This window comes from Lactuca sativa, chromosome 5 (assembly GCF_002870075.4).
Source record: "Lactuca sativa cultivar Salinas chromosome 5, Lsat_Salinas_v11, whole genome shotgun sequence".
NCBI classification, from domain to species: Eukaryota; Viridiplantae; Streptophyta; class Magnoliopsida; order Asterales; family Asteraceae; genus Lactuca; species Lactuca sativa.
In genome coordinates, this window is record NC_056627.2 from 308,055,982 (window position 1) to 308,061,511 (window position 5,530).

Below are 5,530 nucleotides of genomic sequence, written 5' to 3' on the forward strand. Positions count from 1 at the left end.
CTGTGTGGCATTTTTCTATTTAACTATCTTGTACTGCAGGTACTTGTAGTAAGGCCTTGTACGGCCAAAACCTTTCTACTCCGGATATGATGTAAGACCTTCTACAAGGTCGAGTTTTCCCAAACTTATTACATCATAAATATCAATGATATTGGCAGTCGGCTAACTTCTGTATCATTCCTTGTTCAAATACTTTCATCATACTATCGTAGGAGTCTATTTGAAACCCACTCTAGTCAAGATATTGGACTAGGGTGAGTAACTCCGGGATCATTCCGAATTCTCTTTCAAAGGTTAGATCATGTTATTCACCAACCAATGAAACCCCGGTTTGAACGACAAACATCATGAGACCATTCTACGAACTTACTTCTATTCCGTATTAGAACTGCATCATAGGGATATAGGTCAGACCTTCGAGAAACATACTTCTACTCTATAGGTGAATGATCGAAATACATCTAAGCCCAATGACAGGCTTTACTAGGAATTCTAATTCATTAAGAAGGGTTGGTAAGGAGGTTATTAGTAAGATTTCCTCACTTATACATTCCCAATTTATATATAACGAAGACCTGGTAGAAAGTAGAATCACACATTTTACTATCTGCCCAGTCTTGATTATATCATAACGTGTATAAGCTAAGTTTTCATGAATAATAACTCATCCCTCAGTCTGAATCAAAATAATCTAGGGTCAACCTTAGTTACTCACGAGCTCCTTATCTTCGTGTTACAGAATCATGTCGTCATCCGGAAATAGTCAGCCGAACAACGAAACCCCAACCCTTCATATCAATGCAACTACCTTTCAAGCTGCAGTCTCAGCCGCAGTAGCAGTTGTCCTTGCAAATCTCAATGCTAACAACGCAAGCAAGGCTAGCGAGGGGGTTGACCATTCCATTAGTTGTATCAACCTGGGAAGTCAACAAATGGTGATTGTTGCAAATGCCTAAGGCCACAACTCAGAGTTCAAGAAACGAAAACGTCAAGCTAAAAAGGAACGCAAGCGATCCCAAAGGTGTACCATGCAACAACAACCAGTGACAACCTCTGCCACCTCAGCACCGGTCAAGCGATATGCGGGAACACTCCTGAAGTGTAACAGGTGTACCTATCATCACAAGGGAGCTTGTCGGGTATTGCAATGCATCAATTGCAAAAAATCGGGACAACTCGCTCACGTTTACAAAACCACCCCTACTGTCGGAACCAGCCCAGCCTGCTATAGTTGTGGTGAGACCGGACATTACAAGAGGAATTGTCTAAAAAGTGAGGTCAACGAAAGCAACCGTGTCCATATAACTCCGACCCAACACTTCCCTTCCACCACCGATGCTAGGACTAGCCCTATATGTCACCAATGCGGTGAGATTGGACACCTCAAGAAGGAGTGCCCAATAATAAAGAACTATGGCGCAGACGGGAAGACACTAAGGATCACTGCCGTAGGAGAAACTACTCCGGACCCTCGTTAAAGTATCTAAGGCGTTTGTTGTAACAGACTCGTAAACATTTTAAAACTAGTGCAACTAGAGTCTCATCTTTTGCGAGGTCCCGTCAGTAAAGGGACCCTCATGCTACGTATACTTGCCTTTTGTAGTATACCTAGATCGCAGTATAAATCTAGTAGTAAATCTAGTACTATAACACTATTAAAAGTTGCACTGTTGTGTTTTGTCTATAACGCCTTTATGATCAAATCTAGTGCCTTTATTTCCAAGTGATTCTGATTTCATCATACGACTAGAGTCCATTCGATTCTCACAATACTAGTTTCGTGCGTAAATCTCTTTCTCCGAAATCATCTTGCTATCGTAGTCGTCATTTCGTAACTCCGAAGTACTTATGCGTAGAGTACCTCACGTTTCTTATTCTTCCGAAGAAACCTCAGCAAACCTCCTCGAAGTACCGCTCCTACGGTACGACGGGTTCAAGCCAAAGACTCGTAAGGTTGATCTATCGTTGAAGAATATATACGCAAGGATGGTATATAATCAAGGTTCTACAGGTTTAGAATTAATGATTCCCCTTTTACTTCTTTTCCTCGTTGGGATATGAGCTTAAAGAAGAATCATTTATTCGACTACCTTTTCAATCTTAATTATATACGGCTCGTATACACGACACTGTGATCGATGAACCATGTATGGCTTCTAAAATGAACTTCAGGACGGAGACTGCCAAAGACTAAGAGTAATCACATCGTCATGCGAACAAACTTAGGACCCAGTACGACTCCTGTAACTAGATAGCTCTACAATCTAAACCCCCGAGCTGCAAGAACTGCCAAGTCAAACCTAACGAACTACCCAGCAATGGAATTGAAAGACCAAGCTTCTCACCATAGAGAGCTCCGGTCTTGTTCTATGAGGAGAAAGACAAATTGCTTCGTAGGTTCATCGACGTCAGAGGCCTCGACAATATCTCTGGTAAGGAATCGTTACTATTAGCCTTGCATAGATGAACAGGCCGACCAACCACAAGGAACATTATACCCACCAGAAGTGGACCTGAGATCCGAATATCACCAGTTACGAGTGTTAGAGAAGGATGTTCAGAGGACAATCTTCCAAACTTGATGCGGACGCTGCGAGTCCGTAGTGATGCCCCTCGGATAGGACGAATACACCCGTAGTATTCATGAGCTTAATGAATAGATTGCGCCATTCTTACTTGGATCAGTTCGTCATTATCCTTGTAAATGACTTACCTATCTACCCTCATAGTAAGAAGGAAACCATAAGGAGCAGCTGCAACAAACCATGGAAACGATATGATCAGAGAAGCCTTACCCAAAGTTCTCTATGATACGAATTTTGGAATTGAAGAGTCAAATTCCTAAGACACACTATTAGTGATGTGAGAATTCTTGAGGATCCTTTCAATTAATCAAAATCATTGAGAATTTGTCAGCACCAAAGACGCCGACGAGAATTCACCAAATTCTAGGTCTCACTGACCTACTGTCATAATCATTTAGGACTCCTCGCAAATTATAGAACCTCTTATGACTTTGACCCAGAAGAGAGCTGCCCTTGACTGGGAAGAGAAGCAAGAGAGAGAAACCTTTAGGACTCCGGGTGAGAGACCTAATTCCTTTGGAATTCGCACTTTGGGAAAGCTTAATACGCTTTGGAAGGCGTGGAAAGCTAAAGCCAAAGGTAGTTAGGCCCTCCGAGATTCTTGTCAGAATCAGCTTGTAACTCCCAAACTCAATCTACCCCACGAGCTTAGTAAAGTACATTCTACCCTCCACGTCTCGAACTTGCAGAAGTATCTATCCGATGAGACTCTTGTAACCCCACTCGAAGAGATCGAGCTTCATAAGAGCCTCACCTTCGTGGAAGACCCATAGTGACCATGGACCGAGAAGTCAAACGGATGAAGCAAAGTCGCATCCCAATTGTGAAGGTTCGCTGGAACGCCAAGCGAGGACCGGAGTTCACTTGGGATCACGAGGATCAAATGAAACTTAAATATCCCCATCTCTTTGCTTATTTGTGCTGTATTAACTTAGCTACTTAAATTCTAAATTTCGGGATGAAATTTCCTCTAACGGGGGGATGGTGTGACAACTTGAAATTTATTTCGTCGCTGTAACCCATTTCTGTTAATAAAATACATTTTTATTGAAATTTCCGTTAACATTTGGGTAAAACAAATCAATTAGTGTTTTTATTTTTATTTTATTATATCAGTGTCGAAATGAAATAAATAAAAACACGTGAAACATCCTCGAATTCATTTGGAAAAGTTTTAGTTACGACCATTTAATCGGGTACGACCATAAACTCCATTTAACGTCGGTATTGGGTGGATCCCCACCTGGCCACAAACTCAAACCCTATATAAGGGTTGAGTAGCTTTCACTTGAGACTTTTCCCACTCCTAAAGCTTTCTCTCTCTACTCTCTCTCTCTCTACAAGTTGGATTTTGGTCAAGAAACACCTCATTCAAGCTCCAAAATCGTAAGTAATCCTTCCTAGCTTGTTGTTTAGCTTTATATCCATGAAAATTCGGGGTTGAATCATCCAAATATCTCAAAAACTATAGTTTACGATTGGGGAACACGTCCCAAAACCGTAAACTCCCATAAGGGGGTTTTGAAGCCCCAAAATCCCTCCAAAACCCTTCTAATGCTTATCTATGACTTAGAAACTAGCATGCATGAAATTAGAAACCCAAAATCGTGCCTTTATGGGAGTAAACATGATTTTACGGTCCATGAACATTCATGAGCCGTAAACACCAAAACCGTAGACACCATAAAGGGTGTTTTGGTGTCCCTAACTCCTTCCTTGGCATGTTTAATAAACACGAAACTTGTATAAATGAGCTTAGGACCACAAAACACGAAGGAAATGATGTGCTCAAGGGTTCACGGCTGTAAACCCTAGTTTTTATGATCATAAACTCCCAAGGAGTGGTCTAAGGACCACAAACTCCAAGGGAGTACCCTTTTGAACCCTAATCACTTCTCAAGACCTTTGTTTTGACCTTAGAACCCTTCCTAGTGATGCAAGACCTTTAAACACACAAACTCACTTTTCCCATGAGTTTATGGCCGTAAACTCATGGGGAAGTGGTCTCTCAACCGCAAACTCATGTTAGGGTGATCACTTGAAGTGTAAACTCCATAGTGAGGCCATACACTCCTTAGATGCAATCCTTAGCACTCATAACACTTGAAGCAAAGTGTTTCCACACATTAGGATGTCTTTACTTGTTTAATTGGTGATTAAATAACTAATTGGGTACATGTATGTATCATTACATGTTACATAGGAATCAGTGTGTGTATTCAAGTCCTCACTTGACGCTTAGCATCCTACCCGGCACTTTCATCCAATCCACTCACTACTGGTGAGTTCATACCCCTTAATTAACCTTTTAAATGTTTTAATGCTTTTATGGGGGGGGGGGTGAATACAAGTTGAACCATGCTAGTTATCATATCAATCACACGTGATTAATAACCTGCATGCAAAAGGATTTATTACACTTTTATCTGTTTTACCAAATATATTACTTCAAATGACTTTCCAAAACGTTTTTACTTGTTTAGATCTCTTTCTCAAACTGTCTTACGTGTTGTATGTTTCCTTTCAAAACCTGTTACAATTGTATTTCAAACAAGAGTTTTCTTCATTTAAACTGTCTTATCAAACTGTTTTCGAATCATTTTATAAACTGACATCAAGTCATCTTTTCTTAGTTCTTAAACTTTTCAAAGGTTTTACAAAAACTTATGTTATACTTTTATATTGTTATATACATGACTGTATATGTATAGTTATATAAGTAATGTTTAAAGGACTTAGAATGGCTAGCTCACCTTATTTCCTTTTCCTCGTTTGGATGTGGTCTGGTGGGTATTGGCTATCCGTTCGAAGGTCGTCTAAATATTAGTTATATATCATGTATACGTAAATAGTCATAAAAGATTCCATCAGTCAGTTCAGTACCTTTGGGTAGCAAAGGTATACTTCGGATTATACTCGTCCATTACTATTAACTATAATATGTA